The sequence below is a fragment of the Heterodontus francisci genome, chromosome 5, assembly GCF_036365525.1.
Source record: "Heterodontus francisci isolate sHetFra1 chromosome 5, sHetFra1.hap1, whole genome shotgun sequence".
NCBI lineage: Eukaryota > Metazoa > Chordata > Chondrichthyes > Heterodontiformes > Heterodontidae > Heterodontus > Heterodontus francisci.
Genome location: NC_090375.1, coordinates 182286733 through 182304434, shown reverse-complemented (window position 1 = coordinate 182304434; position 17702 = coordinate 182286733). Strand labels below are relative to the sequence as shown.

The window sequence follows — 17702 nt, the reverse complement described above, 5'->3', positions numbered from 1 at the left end:
GTGGAGAAATGTAGACATCATTCTCAAGCAGCCTGTTAATGCGCACTTCATTAAGACCAACAAGTCTTTCAATTACTTCAAAGTTCCAGCAATGTAGCCCATTTTACAGCTTTCAATTCTTGGAAAAACACTTGTCAGTTCAGTTTACCAATCTCCAAGAGGCACACGAACGACCAGGTCAGCTAAGAAAAGCCATTATTTGCACTCTTCAATTTATTTTCACATCTTTTTCCATGACCTGCAAGAACAATCTTAAAGATGCAACGTTGTGGCAGTAACTTGAATTATTTACATTCGTCTTAGATGAGGTTTTACACCATTATTTTTCAATTAGCAATATATTTTCATTCAGATAATCTATGACCTTCCACTTGCTTTACCCTGCCCCCCCCCCCCCCCAACTTATTCCATGAATCGAAGGGCCCTACTCCTAATTCTTGTGTACATATGTAATACACACATACACTGCCACCCATCTAAACTACCCTATTTCAGTAAGGTTCAAGCAAATCTTGCCCCTCTTTTTTTCCCCCAGATGAAGCAGAGTTTTATCAGCAAGAACACTGTTCCTTGAAATCGGTTTAAACTATTCCCCGATCTATTTCCAGTAATAGTCACACACCATCACAAAGTTCTGGTTTGTTGAAGTTGCTTGACAATAGTTTCCCTTTAGAAAATGGAAAGCATACTTCTAAACAAATCTGAAGAAAGTTTTGCGTCTGGCACTTATTTTGTTCATCATACTGCAAATACTAGACCTTGGTGGTCACAGTTTCTAAATTAAAATGATGCAGCAGTGACATGCTGATTGGATGAATTTTAGACTTCTGAATCTAAAATTACCAAGGGGAAAAAAAAATCGGAGACCCACCAAACAGAAGATTAACGCAGCAAATTATGCACAAATCCTACGAACAAGAAAGATAAATGACGAGCTAATCAGTCCTATCTCTGTAACCACCTCCAGTCCTACATCCCACCCAATTTTCATCACTCCACCATTGGGAGCCATGCCTTCAGCTGCCTAAGCCTTGGAATTCCCTACCTAGACCTCTCCCTCCTCCTTTAAGACGCTCCTTAAAATCTACCTTTCTGTCCAAGCGTTTGGTCACCTGTCCTAAGTTCCCCTTATGTGCTAGATGCCAAATTTCAATTGATAAGAATCCTGTGAAGCGCCTGAGAACGCTTTACGATGTATTATGCCCTTATATAAATGCAAGTTTTTTTGTTGTTATTTTGTGGTGCAGGTTGAGTGAGAGATCTTTAAATGTGGTCCTTCTTGGATGAACTCACACCACTGAGGGAATCCTTGCTGCTGAAAGGATTAAAGATGGCTTTGCAATCTTGTATGGGAATCATGGAATTGTGTGGAAATTCACATGAGCTCAGGCAATTTAAAAGCACTCAAGCTAACAGTTACAAAGTACTTAGCGATTTTTCTTAAAGCGTTTCAATGATTTCAACATTGAGAAATCAATGCATGATTTTACCTAAATGCTCATCCACTGATGCTTGCTGTCTTGAATCATCTTTGCGATACACCAAATGAGGTGTGATGTTGATATTCACTAATGGTTAAAAGACAGTAAACACCTGCAAAGATTGTTTGTCCAAGCAGAAACAATTTTGTCTATTAAAATTGAATACTGATATAGAGTGCATTTAGGCCAAAAATGCCATATCCCGATGGTATTTTTGGCCAGTGTTTTTGAAAGCAATTTTTTTTTATATAAGTAATTGGAGAGAGCAGTGGGAGCAGAGCAGAAATTTAAAAAGTGTGCCAGAAGCTTGGAGGTCGGAGAGAAAGCAGCGGGAGTGGATTGGAGATTTAAAAAATGCGCCAAAAGATTGGAGGCCGGAGAGAAAGCCAAGGGAGTGGAGCGCAGATTTAAAAAGCGCACCAAAAGATCAGACACTGCAGAGAGATCAGTGGGAGCGGAGCAGAGATTTAAAAAGCACGCCAAAAGATTAGAGGCCAGAGAGAAAGTCACAGGAGTGGAGTGGAGATTTAAAAAGTGCACCAAAAAGGTTGGGGGCCGGAGAGGGAGCAGTGGGAGCAGAAAAAAATGACATCAGAGTGATATCACAATCAACAGAGAGCAAGGGGCCACAGAAAGCCGACCCGGATGAGTATACCAGTAAGCTTTTAATTTAATCTAAATTAATCAAATATAAAATAAGATCTGATTGATTCATTACCATGAAAACTAAAAACTAAGGGGGATTCATAATTTATAATATATTATACACACACACATACAAGAGAGAGACCGAGACACCAGCGGGGAGGTATTAATTAAAATTGAAAGTTTAAAAAGGGTACTAGTTAGATTGTGAAAAAAGGGAATGGAGGATTTTTGATCACATCATGGATGGGCAGCTGCGACCTGCTGCTTGCAATTCCTGCACCTCTGGGAACGCCAGGTGCCCTGGGCAACCACGTGCGTAGGAAGTGTCTCCAGCTGCTTCAGCTTGAGCTCAGGATTTCTGAGCTTGGGGGCAGCAGGAATCACTGCGGAGCATCAGGGAGCAGGAGTGTTTCCTGGATCGTACATTCCAGGAGGTGGTCACCCCACAGGCAGTAGGAGCTCAGGATAGTAGGTGGCTGGCTATCTAGAAAAAGGAAAAAAGGCACAAAGTGCACCAGTGGCGCAGTGGTTAGCACCGCCGCCTCACAGCTCCAGCGACCCGGGTTCAATTCTGGGCGCTGCCTGTGTGGAGTTTGCAAGTTCTCCGTGTCTGCGTGGGTTTCCTCCGGGTGCTCCGGTTTCCTCCCACAAGCCAAAAGACTTGCAGGTTGGTAGGTAAATTGGCCATTATAAATTGCCCCTAGTATAGGTAGGTGGTAGGGAAATATAGGGACAGGTGGGGATGTGGTAGGAATATGGGATTAGTGTAGGATTAGTATAAATGGGTGGTTGATGGTCGGCACAGACTCGGTGGGCTGAAGGGCCTGTTTCAGTGCTGTATCTCTAAACTAAACTAAACGTTGGTACCAATGACATAGCAAGGGCAGGTATTGAGGTCCTACAGTCAGATTTTCAGGAGTTAGGGAGGAACTTCAAGTGTAGGACCTCGAAGGCAGTAATCTCTGGAATATGCCCAGTGCCATGTGCTAACGTGAGTAGAAATAGGAAGATAGGGAGGATCAAGGCATGGCTTGAAGCAAGGTACAGGAGGAAGGGCTTCAGATTCTTGCAGCATTGGGAACAGTTCTGGGGTGGGATGCACCTATTCAAAAGAGATGGATTGCACCTCAGAAGGAATGGGACCAATGTACTCGCAAGGAGATTCACTATTGTGGTCGGGGAGGGTTCAAACTAAATTGGCAGGGGGATGGGCACCAGCATATAGAAGTAGAAAAGAGAAATAAGGTGCATAATGAGAGAAAATGTTAGACAGTACTAGAGAAGGAAGTAGTTCTGTATGTGATGGGAGTGGACTGAGAAGGACTACTAGGAATGCAAAGACAGTATTACAATGCATATGCGTAAACGCACAAAGTGTGGTGAATAAGGTTGGTGTGCTACAAGTACCAAGAGCAGAATGGGAATATGTTGTAGTGGCAATAACAGAAACATGGCTTAAAATGGCAAGGACTGGACATTGCAGTTTTGGAAAGGGAGGATGTCCTTGAAGGGGCAAGGACAGTATCCAGTTCATTAGAACTGAGGAGCACAAAGAGTATGATCACGTTACAAAGGGCATTCTATAGGCCTCCAAATAGTGAAAGAGAGATAGAGGAGCAAATCTGCAGGGAAATCACAGAGATATGCAAGAACTATACAGTGGTGATATTGGAGGACTTCAATTACCCAAATATCCATTGGGATGATTTTAGAGTAAAGGGAAAGCAAGGGGAAGAATTTTTGAATCATGTTCAGAACTTCCTTGATTAGTATGTTCTCAGTCCAACGAGAATGGAGGCATTGCCGGATCCAGTGCTGGGAAATGAGGGGGGCCAAGTGGACCAAGTATCTATGGGAGAGCACTTTGGTAATTTTTTTTTATTCATTCATGGGATGTGGGCGTCACTGGCTATGCCATCATTTATTGCCCATCCCTAAATACCCTTGAGAAGGTGGTGGTGAGCTGCCTTCTTGAACCTCTGCAGTCCATGTGAGGTAGGTAGACCCACAGTGTTGTTAGGAAGGGAGTTCCAGGATTTTGACCCAGCGACAGTGAAGGAACGGCGATATAATTCCAAGTCAAGTTGGTGTGTGACTTGGATGGGAACTTGCAGGTGGTGATGTTCCCATGCATCTGCTGCTCTTGTCCTTCAAGGTGGTAGAGGTTGCGGGTTTGGAAGGTGCTGTCTGAAGAGCCTTGGTGCATTGCTGCAGTGCATTTTGTCGATGGTACACACTGCTGCCACTGTGAATGTTTGTGGATGGTGTGCCAATCAAGCAGGCTGCTTTGTCCTGGATGTTGTCGAGCTTCTTGAGTGTTGTTGGAGCTGCACCCATCCAGGCAAGTGGAGGGTATTCCATCACACTCCTGACTTGTGCCTTGTAGCTGGTGGACAGGCTTTGGGGAGTCAGGAGGTGAGTTTCTCGCCACAGGATTCCTAGCCTCTGACCTGCTCTTGTAGCCACGGTATTTATATGGCTACTCCAGTTCAGTTTCTGGTCAATGGTAGCCCCTAGGATGTTGATAGTGGGGGATTCAGCAATGGTAATGCCACTGAATGTCAAGGGGAGATGGTTAGATTCTCTCTTGTTGGAGATGGTCATTGCCTGGCACTTGTGTGGCGCAAATGTTACTTGCCACTTATCAGCCCAAGCCTGGATATTGTCCAGGTCTTGCTGCATTTCCACACGGACTGCTTCAGTATTTGAGTCGTCGCGAATGGTGCCGAACATTGTGCAATCATCAGCAAACATCCCCACTTCTGACCTTATGATTGAAGGAAGGTCATTGATGAAGCAGCTGAAGATTGTTGGGCCTAGGACACTACGCTGAGGAACTCCTGCAGTGATGTCCTGGAGCAGAAATGATTGACCTCCAACAACCACAGCCATCTTCCTTTGCGCTAGGTATGACCCTAACCAGCAGAGCATTTTCCCCCGATTCCCATTGACTCCAGTTTTGCTAGGGCTCCTTGATGCCATACTCAGTCAAATGCTGCCTTGATGTCTAGGGCAGTCACTCTCACTTCACCTCTTGAGTTCAGCTCTTTTGTCCATGTTTGAACCAAGGCTGTAATGAGGTCAGACACGGAGTGGCCCTGTCGGAACCCAAACTGGGTATCACTGAGCAGGTTATTGCTAAGCAAGTGCTGCTTGATGGCACTGTTGATGACACCTTCCATCACTTTGCTGATGATTGAGAGTAGACTGATGGGGCGGTAATTGGCCGGGTTGGACTTGTCCTGCTTTTTGTGTACAGGACAGACCTGGGCAATTTTCCATATTGCCGGGTAGATGCCAGTGTAGTAGCTATACTGGAACAGCTTGGCTAGGGGTGCGGCAAGTTCTGGAGCACAGGTCTTCAGTACTATTGCCGGAATATCGTCAGGACCCATAGCCTTAGCAGTATCCAGTGCCTTCAGTCGTTTCTTGATATCACGCGTAGTGAATCAAATTGGCTGAAGACTGGCATTTGTGATGCTGGGGACTTCAGGAGGGGGCAGAGATGGATCAACAACCCGGCACTTCTGGCGGAAGATTGTTGCAAATGCTTCTGCCTTATCTTTCGCACTGATGTGCTGGGCTCCCCCATCATTGAGGATGGGGATATTTGTGGAGCCACAACCTCCAGTTAGTTGTTTTATTGTCCACCACCATTCACGGCTGGATGTGGCAGGACTGCAGAGCTTAGATCTGATCCAATGGTTATGGGATCGCTTAGCTCTGTCTATTGCATGTTGCTTATGCAGTTTGGCATGCAAGTAGTCCTGTGTTGTAGCTTCACCAGGTTGACACCTCATTTTGAGGTATGCCTGGTGCTGCGCCTGGCATGCCCTCCTGCACTCTTCATTGAACCAAGGTTGGTCTCCTGGCTTGATGGTATTGGTAGAGTGGGGGATATGCCAGGCCATGAGGTTACAGATTGTGGTTGAGTACAATTCTGCTGCTACTGATGGCCCACAGCACCTCATAGATGCCCAGTTTTGCATTGCTATATCACATCAAAATTCAGACTAGTACTGCAGAAAAGCAAGGAACAACATAAGGTAGAATATTTGGATGGGAAGAGGGCTAATTTCAATGTGATGAGAAGAGTTCTATTCTGGGTTGAATGGAACCAAATACTGACAGGAAGAGCTGTTTTGGAACAATGGGTTATCTTTAAGGAAGAGATGCTTCAGGTAGAGGCTAGGAATATTCCAACCAAGGGCAAAAGGTAGGGTAAGCAAGAACAGGGCTTCTTGGATGACGAAGGAGATAGAGATTATGAAGAAACAAAGAGGTGTATGATGCATGTCATGTGAATTCTTCAAGTGAGAACCAGGCCATATACAATAAGTTGAGAGGGGAAGTGAAGAGGAAAATAAGACTGGCAAAGACAGAATATGAGAATAGAATGGCAGTCAACATAAAAGGGAGCCCAAAGATCTTCAGTGAGTGCTAAGAGGAGGACTGTGGCCTATTAGGGACAAAGAGGGTAATGTATGCTTGGAGGTACAAGGCAAGGCTAATATACTTAACGAGCACTTTGTATCAGTGTTCACTAAGGAAATGAAATCTGACTAAATACCAGTGGAAGCGGAGAGAATAGAGGCAATGGGTAGGGTAAAAATTGAGAGGGGGGAGGTACTAAAAGCATTGGCTCTGCTTAGGGTAGATAAGTCACCTGGGTCGATGGTTTGCATCTCAGGTTGCTAAAGGAAGTGGGGACAGAGATAGCAGAAGGGCTTGCCATAATGCAATCTTACCTGCATATGGGGGAAGTGTCAGAGGTTTGGAGAGTGGCAAATTTGACATCCTTATTCAAGAAAGGGTGTAAGGACAGTCCTAGCAACTACAGACCTGTTAGTTTATCAGTAGTGGGTAAGATTTTAGAAACTATAATCAGGGAAAATATCAGACACTTAGAGAGGTTCAAGTTAGTTAAGGTTAGCCAACATGGATTTGTAAAAGGCACATCATACTTGACTAACCTAATTGAGTTTTTTGATGAAGTAACAGAGAAGGTTGATGAAGGGAATGTGATGGATGTTGTTTATATGAATTTTAAGAAAGCCATTTGATAAGGCATCACATAAAAGACTGGTTAACAAAATTGAGGCTCATGGAATAGGAGGGTCAGTGTCCAATTGGATAAAAAAAATTGGCTTCTGGACAGAAAAACAGCAAGCCGTAGTAAATGGTTATTTTTCAGACTGGAGGATGGTAAACAGTGGTGTTCCCCAAGGGTCAGTGTTCGGACCACTGCTTCTTTTTTTGCTATTGTTATGAATGCTTCCTTTTTTTCTGTTAAATTTTGATGATTTGTGGTTTGGGGCGGCAGAGTGGCGCAGTGGTTAGCACTGCAGCCTCACAGCTCCAGCGACCTGGGTTCAATTCTGGGTACTGCCTGTGCGGAGTTTGCAAGTTCTCCCTGTGTCTGCGTGGGTTTCCTCCGGGTGCTCCGGTTTCCTCCCATAGCCAAAAGACTTGCAGGTTGATAGGTAAATTGGCCATTATAAATTACCCCTAGTATAGGTAGGTGGTAGGGGAATATAGGGACAGGTGAGGATGTGGTTGGGATTAGTGTAGGATTAGTATAAATGGGTGGTTAATGGTCGGCACAGACTCGGTGGGCCGAAGGGCCTGTTTCAGTGCTGTATCTCTAAATCTAAATCAAAACCAAAACTGAAAAGGAGTCAAGGATTTTTTTTTAATACAAGGGTCACTGAGGGGTTTGGTCTGTAAACAGTTACTGGAAGGCACCTGTCTTCAAATAATTACCCAGCAGGGGTTGTTTCTGACTTGAGAAAGATGCTTACAGGGAAGTGACAGGTCAACATTTACCGAGATGTTTTGGGTTTTGCTTTGGATAGGCAGTTGGGATATGGACAATGGGCTGAAAAGACAGTTGGAGAAAACTTGCCAAGGGCGCAACACCCAGCTGACTCTGTTCCAGCTCTTGGAAAAAGTAAGGAGGTTATGCTTCAGCTATACAGGGCATTGGTGTGACCACATCTGGAGTACTGTGTACAGTATTGGTCTCATTATTTAAGGAAGGATGTAAATGCATTGGAGGCGGAACAGTGAAGGTTTACTAGACTAATACCGGGAATGGGCAGGCTGTCTTACGAGGAAAGATTGGACATGCTAGGCGTGTATTGGCTGGAATTTAGAAGAGTAAGAGGCAACATGATTGAAACATATAAGATCCTGAGGGGTCTCGACAGGGTGGATGTGGGAAGGATCGTTTCCCTTGTTGGAGAAGCTAGAACTAGTATGCTGTAGCTGTATAAAATGCTAGTTAGGCCACAGCTGGAGTACTGTATACAGTTCTGGTCACCACACTAGAGGAAGGATGTGATTGCACTGGAGAGGGTGCAGAGGAGATTCACCAGGATGTTGCCTGGGCTGGAGCATTTCAGCTATGAAGAGAGACTGGATAGGCGAGGATTGTTTTCCTCAGAGCAGAGAAGGCTGAGGGGGGGCCTGATTGAAGTATACAAAATTATGAGGGGGAAAGATAGGGTAGATAGGAAGAAACTTTTCCCCTTAGCAGAGGGGTCCCCTATGCCAGGGGGCATAGATTTAAGGTAAGGGGCAGGAAGTTTAGAGGGGATTTGAGGAAACATGTTTTCACCCAGAGGGTGGTTGGAATCTGGAACACACTGCCTGAATGGGTGCAAGAAACAGCAACCCTCACAACATTTAAGTATTTAAATGAGCACTTGAAACGCCATAGCATACAAGGTTACGGGCCAAGTGCTGGAAAATGGGATTAGAATAGATAGGCTTAATGGCCAGCTTGAACATGGTGGGCCGAAGTGCCTGTTTCTGAGCTGTATAACTCTGACTCTAGGGGTCACTGCTTAAAAATAAGGGGTTGCCCATTTAAGACAGAGATGAGGAGATTTACGACAATGGGGCAGGAATGGGGGATTTTACTTACAAGATTAGCTTAGAAAAACTGGGTTTGTTCTCCTGAGAACAAAAGGAGACTGAGGGAAGATTTAATAGAATTGTACAAGATTATGACAGGTTTAGTTAAGTTTACCAAGGAAAAACTGTTCTAGTTAACAAATGGTCCAAGGACTAGGGGATACAGATTGAAACTTTTGGGCGAAAGATGTAGGGGGAATATGAGGAAGCACTATTTGTTAAACGCAGCGGGTGATAATGACCTGGAACTCACTGCCCAAAGGGGTTGTGGAAGGAAAGTCAATCAATGACTTCAAGAGGAAGTTGGATGGCCACTTGAGAGAAATAGCCTTGCAGGGCTGGGGATCGAGCAGGGGAGTGGGACTGACAGGACAGCTCCATGAAGAGCTGGCATGGACTCGATGCGCCGAATGGCCTCCTTCTGTGCCGTAGATGACTATGATCGCTACACTTAAGCTTAGATTTGGAAGGCTGTATAAAGATTACAACATGGTTACAATGTTAGACCAAGGCAGGAGTAATGAACTGTTAATTCAGTCCCACTACTCCACAGGTCACAGCATATTAGTAAAGTTTCCCACCTACCAGAAAGTAGACAAATTAAACACTATTTGTCCCCGAGGAATAAATCACACCAAACCAGGTTTCTTTAAACAACAACAAAATTAACTATTTATTAATAAACTAAGTCTTAAACAATAATGAGATAAATCTAGATGTGAAAGGATTCTTTTCAAACTTCTTATTCTTCCGAACCCACATGCACACACATACACATTTAAAAAACGGTTAACTGGTTTTAAAAGGATGTTTTGATTACAACTGTTTCTTCACAATAATAAAATAATTAGGTTATCACGTTCTGGTCGGATATTTCGAAGTCAGTGAGGTGTCCCAGAGTCGAATAGTTGTACAATTAACTTATTACAAACTGTCTTCAGTGTGATATGACCAAGATGGGAGGAGTGCACTGTTCATTCTAGTCACACTTCTCCACAGGTCACACATATATTTAAATTTTCCCCACTTAACCGGTACGGTCAATCAGATACTCAATTTTTCCCAGAATAAAACACACTAATAAGGTTTCTTTACAAAGCAACAAAATTATCAGATTATAAAACAAGTCTTAACCAAGTAATGAAGTAAAGCATAAACACACAGATTGAAATATTAAAGTTCCCTTTTTTACCATAGCACCCCCCCACCCACCCCCCCCCACACACACACACTAACCGGAAAAATAAAAGGGACTTTTGCTTACAGCTCTGTTACAAAAAAAAAAGACAAAAAAAAAACACTTAGGCTGAATACTTGCTCCTTCTTGAAGAAACAGCAGATGAAATATGTTTTGTTCCAAAACTGGCATACAGCCAGGCCTCCGAGTACACGCAGTTCGGTCACTGGGATCTTTCAGAACAGTTCTTTTCAGACGGCACTGAGAATTAATTAAGCAGGCTTTTTTTCAAAGACAAGAGACGAGATGAGTTGATACAGTGGGCTTCTCAGGGTCTTTTAGAGGGGTGCTGGAAAGCGGAGCTGGATTATGGTCTTATCTCCTTCCTTGGGAACTCTCTAATTCTGCAGGCTTTTTTAAGAGATGGAACAGGCTGAGCTGAGGGTTCTGTCCTTCAGTTTTTTTTTAAACTCCAACTCCTTTTAAACAGTTCATTCCCAACTCCAAACAATTCAATAGTGCAACTGGAAACAGAAAATCCACCTTCTGACCTGTCACTTCTCTGCACACATCTTCACCAGTTACCAGGGTTTCTGTTCTATTTTTAACTTGAGTCATGTGGCAACCAGTAAATGCTGTTGTCAAACAAGTCCTCTTGATGACCCTCTTGAAAAAAAGAACTGGTCCAACATTTCTTCAGTTTGACTATTAATTCCTCAACATATATTTAATAAAAAACAGAAGCACTTTCATAACAAGTAGAACAAACTTTTTCCATGAATATTATTTATATCGTACAGAAAGAAAACGTTAAGTGGTTTTGGAAATCATGACAGAATATCAAATGTGATATGAAAACAGAGAAGAAAATATTATTCCAAAAATGAAGTTCTCTTTTAAACTGTTGAATAAATTTTCAATTGTTTTTAGGCAATACGTTTTCATGGCCGACATAACCCAAGGTAGTTTGACTAACATAGTCTGACTACCACTGCCCAGGTTGATGAAGAAGGTTGAAAGAAATTAGTTTAAGACATGTCTTACACTAGTACACAAACATGTAAAAATTACTGTAAATCTAAGGCTCTCATTTCTCAATGAACTGGCAACAGCATAATTGTGTTTCAACAGAACACATTTCAGGTTTTTATGTATATACAGTAGCACACCTTTATTGCATAGATGCTAATTGTTGATTTTAAGCATATTTAGCAAATTAAATCAAAAAAATGAATGCATCCACTGTCCTCACCTAGCAACTTGAAAGAGTTACTTTGTAAAGTTCTGTGCAAATCTGAACGTCCCTAATCTTAGTAGGAGACTAAATAGCACAATACGTTAGCAGACAGTTCATTAACATCTGGGGAAAGGGTTTAAACCCAGTTCAGACTACAAGTTCTCCTTTATGACTGTTTAGACAGTCTCAATACAATTCCCAGAGGGCAAGACTCTCCAGATATTCATAATTGAGCACCAAATGCAAAATCTAACCCACGAGTAGGGAGTGAGAGTGATTAGTATCTGGGGCCACACCACTCAATTGTTAAGGCTTGACTCAGTGGTACCACACTCGTCTCAGTCAGAAGGTTGTGGGTTCAAACCCACTCCAGGAATCTGAGCATGTACTCTAGGCTGGCACTTTTGTGTAGTACCGAGCGGGTGCTCCACTATCGGAGATGCCATCTTTCAGATGAAATGTTCAACCGAGAGCCCGCATGCCCTTACAGGTAGCGTCATGGATCCGACTGCACTATTTCGAAGAGCAGGGGAGTTCTCCCAGTGCCCCTCAACTAACATATAACAGAATATGATCCTTTATTTCATTACTGTTTGTGGGATCCTGATGTACCCAAATAGAAACATAGAAAATAGGAACAGGAGTAGGCCAGTCATTATGATCATGGCTGATCATCCAACTCAGTAGCCTGTTCCCGCTTTCGCCCCATACCCTTTGATCCCTTTAGACCCAAGAGCGATATCTAATTCCTTTTGGAAAACATATAATGTTTTGGCTTCAACTGCTTTCGGTGGTAGCGAATTCCACAGGCTCACCACTCTCTGGGTGAACAAATTTCTCCTTATCTCAGTCCTTAAAGGTTTACCCCATATCCTTAGTCTATGTCCCCTGGTTCTGGACACCCCCACCATCGGGAACATCCTTCCTGCATCTACCCTGTGAAGTCCTGTTAGAATTTTATAGGTTTCTACGAGATTCCCCCCTCACTCTTCAGAATTCCAGCGAATATAATCCTAACCGACTCAATCTCTCCACATACGTCAGTCCCGCCATCCCAGGAATCCGTTTGGTAAACCTTCGCTGCACTCCCTCGATAGCAAGCACATCCTTCCTCAGATAAGGAGACCAAAACTGCACACAATATTCCAGATGTGGCCTCACCAAGGCCTTGTATAATTGCAGCAAGATATCCCTGCTTCTGTACTCCAATCCTCTCGCTATGAAGGCCAACATACCATTTGCCTTTTTTACCACCTGTTGCCACTGCATGCTTACCTTCAGCGACTGGTGTATGAGAACACCCAGGTCTCATTGCATATTCCCCTCTCTCAGTTTATAGCCATTCAGATAATAAGCTGCCTTCCTGTTTTTGCTACCAAGGTGGATAACCTCACATTTATCCACATTATGCTGCATCTGCCATGCATTAGCCCACTCACTCAACTTGTTCAAATCACCCTGAAGCCTCTCTGTATCCTCCTCACAACTCACCCTCCCACCCAGTTTTGTGTCATCTGCAAATTTGGAGATGTTACATTTAGCTCCCTCATCTAAATCATTAATGTATATTGTGAATAGCTGGGGTACTAGCACCAACCCCTGTGGTACCCCACTAGTCACTGCCTGCCATTCGGAAAAAGACCCATTTATCCCTACTCTTTGTTTCCTGTCTGCCAACCAATTTTCTATCCATCATAATAGACTACCCCCAATCCCATGCGCTTTAATTTTACATGCTAATCTCTTATGTGGGACTTTGTCGAAAGCCTTCTGAAAGTCCAAATAAACCACATCCACTGGATCCCCTTCATCAACTCTACTAATCACATTCTTGAAGAATTCTAGTAGATTTGTCAAGCATGATTTCCCTTTCGTAAATCCATGCTGACTCTGCCCGATTCTATCACTGTTCTCCAAGTGCTCTGCTATAAAATCTTTGAGAATGGGCTCTAGAATTTTCCCCACTACCGACGTCAAGCTGACTGGTCTATAATTCCCTGCTTTCTCTCTAACTTCCTTTTTAAATAGTGGGGTTACATTCCTCCAATCTGTAGGAACTGTTCCAGAGTCTATAGAATCTTGGAAGATGACCACTAATGCAGCCAATATTTCTAGGGCCACTTCCTTAAGTACTCTGGGATGCATACCATCAGGTCCTGGGGATTTATCGGCCTTCAATCCCATCAATTTCCCCAACAGCATCTCTCTACTAATACTGATTTCTTTCAGTTCCTCTCTCTCACTAACCCTGTGTTCCCCAACATTTCTGGTATGATATTTGTGTCCTCCTTTGTGAAGACAGAACCAAAGTATGCATTTAGTTGGTCAGCCATTTCTTTATTCCCAATAATAAATTTCCCTGTTTCTGACTGTAAGGGACCTATATTTGTCTTCACCAATCTTTTTCTCTTCACATACCTATAGAAACTTGTACAGTCAGTTTTTATGTTCCCCGCAAGCTTGCTCTCGTACTCTATTTTCCCCTTCTTAAATCAATCCCTTGGTCCTCCTTTGCTTAATTCTAAACTGCTCCCAATCCTCAGGTCTGTTGTTTTTCCTGGCAAATTTATATGCCTCTTCCTTGGACCTAATGCTATCTCTAATTTCCCTTGTAAGCCATAGTTTGGCTACCTTTCCCGTTTTACTTTTGCACCTGACAGGCATAAACAATTGTTGCAGTTCATCCATACATTCTTTAAATGTTTGCCATTGCCTATCCACTGTCATCCCTTTAAGTAACGTTTCTCAATCCGTCATGACCAACTCACACCTCATACCTTTGTAGTTTCCTTTACTAAGATTCAGGACCCTCGTCTCAGAATAAACTACGTCACTCTCCATCTTGATGAAGAATTCTACCATATTATGATCGCTCGTCCCCAAGGGGTCTTGCACCACTAGATTGTCAATTATTCCTCTCTCATTACACAATACCCAGTCTAGGAGGGCCTGTTCTCTAGTTGGTTCCTCAATGTATTTGTCCAGAAAACCATCCCATATACACTCCAAGAATTCGTCCTCTACGGTATTGTGACTAATTTGATTTGCCGAATCTATATGCAGATTAAGGTCACCCATAATTACAGATGTTCCTTTATCGCATGCATCTCTAATTTCCTGTTCAATGCCATTCCCAACATCACCACTACAGTTTGGGGGTCTATATACAACCCCCACTAACGTTTTTTGCCCTTTAGTGTTTCTCAGCTCTACCCATACAGATTCCACATCGTCAGAGCTAATATCTTTCCTCACTATTGCGTTAATTTCCTCTTTAACCAGCAATGCAACTCCACCGCCTTTTGTTTTTTGTCTGTCCTTCATAAATACTGAATATCCCTGGATGTTCATTTCCCATCCCTGGTCACTTTGCAGCCATGTCTCCGTAATCCCGACTATATCATACCCGTTTACATCTATTTGCACGATTAATTCATCCACTTTACTGCAAATGCTCCACGCATTAAGGCACAAAGCCTTAAGGCTTGTCTTTTTAACATTACTTGTCCTCTTCCCACTCTTATTCACAGTGGCCCTGTTTGATTCTGGCCCTTGATTTCTCTGCCTATCACTTTTCCTATTCCCCTTACCGTCTTTTGTTCTTGTCTTTGATCCCCTCTCCTCTGACTCCTTGGAAAGGTTCCCATCGCCCTGCCATTTTAGTTTAAACCGTCCCCAACCACTCTAGCAAATTCTCCCCCTAGGACATCAGTCCCTGTCCTGCCCAGGTGTAACCCGTCCAGTTTGTACTGGTTCCACCTCCCCCAGAACCAGTCCCAATGCCCCAGGAATCTAAAAGCCTCCCCCTCATACCATCTCCACAGCCACATATTCATCTGATATATCCTGCTATTTCTACTCTGACTAGCACGTGGCACTGGTAGTAATCCTGAGATCACTACCTTTGAGGTCTTACTTTTCAACTTACTTCCTAGCTCCCTATATTCTGATTTTAGGACCTCATCCTTTTTTTTTTTACCTATGTCGTTTGTACCAAAGTGTACCACGACCACTGGCTGTTCACCCTCTCCCTTCAGAATGTCCTGTAACCGCTCTGAGACATCCTTGACCCTAGCACCAGGGAGGCAACATACCATCCTGGAGTCTCTTTTGCGGCCACAGAAACGCCTATCTACTCCCCTTACAATTGAATCCCCTATAACTATTGCATTCCACGTTTCCTACATTACATCAGTGAGAACATTTCAAAAATACCTCATTGGCTGGGAAGTGCTTTGGGATTCTCTTAGATCATGAAAGCTGTTATATAAACGCAAGTCTTTATTTTCATATGCTTTTACAACCTTTGTTAGAAAATTGATATCTCTAGGTGAAAGACCAAGGCCAGTGGGATGGATTTCGCATTTATTGCAATTTGGAGGTTGGCGGTACTGAATGTTCTTCTGAGGTTGCTTCCTCATAATTGCACAACCTAGTGCTGTAATAAGCCACAAGTGCTCAATACAGACACAGGACCTCCCCTAAAGCTTTAAGTTTATCAAATGATTAGCTAAGCCATCCAGAAGATCTGAAGGTGCATTCCCCAGGATTATTTCAGTTTTTAATCTCTGCCATGATTCTTTCAGCATCTTTGATTACTTTGGAGCTGGAATGGGTTTTCAGATCATGCATGGGATTAATTTAATATTTCATTTGACCTATCTCATGTTGCATACATATAAAGAAATTGATAGGTTAAGCTTTCAGTTCAGGGCAAGGAAGTACAAATGCCAAAATTTTAGAATACAAGCAATATCAAAAACAAGGAAAACCATCTAGGCCAGATGACTCATCTAAAAAATTGGCAGATCTAGTCAGTTACATGCATTGGTCACTACCATGACAGATGGCTGAAAGGAAATTTGTACTGGATTTACCCTAAAAATTGGAAATAAAATGTAACAATGTTCCAATTTTACAACATCACTTGTCACGGTGGAACGACAGTTACTCTTGGATACTTTTTACTTATGATGCCTCAACCTGTTCAGTGTCTTGTTTTGGTGAGCTTCCCAAAACTACCTCCATTCCTATAACGCAGGCTGAATCCAAACTTCCATTCATCACAATACGCTCCCACTGCTCCATTGTCATCATTATGAATGGTTTTGTATTACGGACCTGCCCCCAGATGTGAAATTGCCCACTCATTTTCCACAAGACATTAGTTCCTTCAGATTTGTATGGATTTAAATTCAGGTCCCAAAAGCAAATGGATGTTGCCCTCTACACTGCCCAATTTTTGCAGTATACATAATAAAATTAATAAATGAGCTGCCTTTTGAACAAGACCTTACTTTAGATTTCTAAATTCAAGTTCATATAATATAGGATTACAAATTAGAAAACAGCGCACACATAATTCATTTATTGAATTCTTGCTAAGGAAGATGCCACAATCTTTCTTCTATATGTTTACTTTATGCTGCTTGCTTCAACTATAACCAGTTTTCATCTCTTTTGAAAAAAAAGTCAGTTATATTTTCAGTTTCTTTTTCCCATTGACTACAGCACCATTTTTAGCATGTGTTATTACAAGGAACAGGAGAATCTAAAAACACGACATGGCCAACTCAAGTCAAATTTTGTTTCTAAATAGCACGGTCACATCTCATTAACAGGAAAAAAAGCACAAGTGCCTTAACTGCTATCTCATGTAGTCACAGTATAGTTGGCAAGAAAGATTGATAAGGACACTTCGCTTTGAATGGAATTACAAAGTATAATAAACTCAAAGTAATTTGAATAATTTTATGGAATAGTACTTACATTTTTCTCCTCTCCCCTTAAACTCCACTATGTAATCCTTAAGAGCAGTAAAAGAATGTTCCATCAGAGCATGAAAAACCAGCCTCCCCTAATGTTTCTTGGACAAATTTGTTATTGTAGGTGAAATTTGAACCATACAGATAGAGGAGCCCGCAGGCTCAACTGGCAGTCTGCATTGTTAGGCGATCAACAGCTGTTGGTCTGCTACAATTGGTCTCAATGCCCCAGGGCTATGAAAGAAGCAATCTATGCAGAAATTACAGCACAGAAGGCAGCAGTTAGCCATTTCTGCTGGCATGGTATCCAGGCTCATTTTCATCTGTAAACCCATCTTGAACCGGGCAGGGCGGCAGGGTGAACAAGGAAAGAATTTGGGCTGGTTCAGGTTTTCCACCCCAGTCAGCCATCTGATCTCCCTGCTTACCAAAAAAAGGCTCCAATAATCTCAGGGACTGCAGGGAGAAGTATGATG

The 17702-nt window shown here is 42.8% G+C and overlaps 1 protein-coding gene across 2 annotated transcripts in view; it reads right to left on the bottom strand.

The window, feature by feature from the left end:
• Positions 1–17702, bottom strand: part of LOC137370169 (protein MTSS 1-like) — a 261536-nt gene that overhangs the window by 165532 nt on the left and 78302 nt on the right. The window lies entirely within an intron of this gene.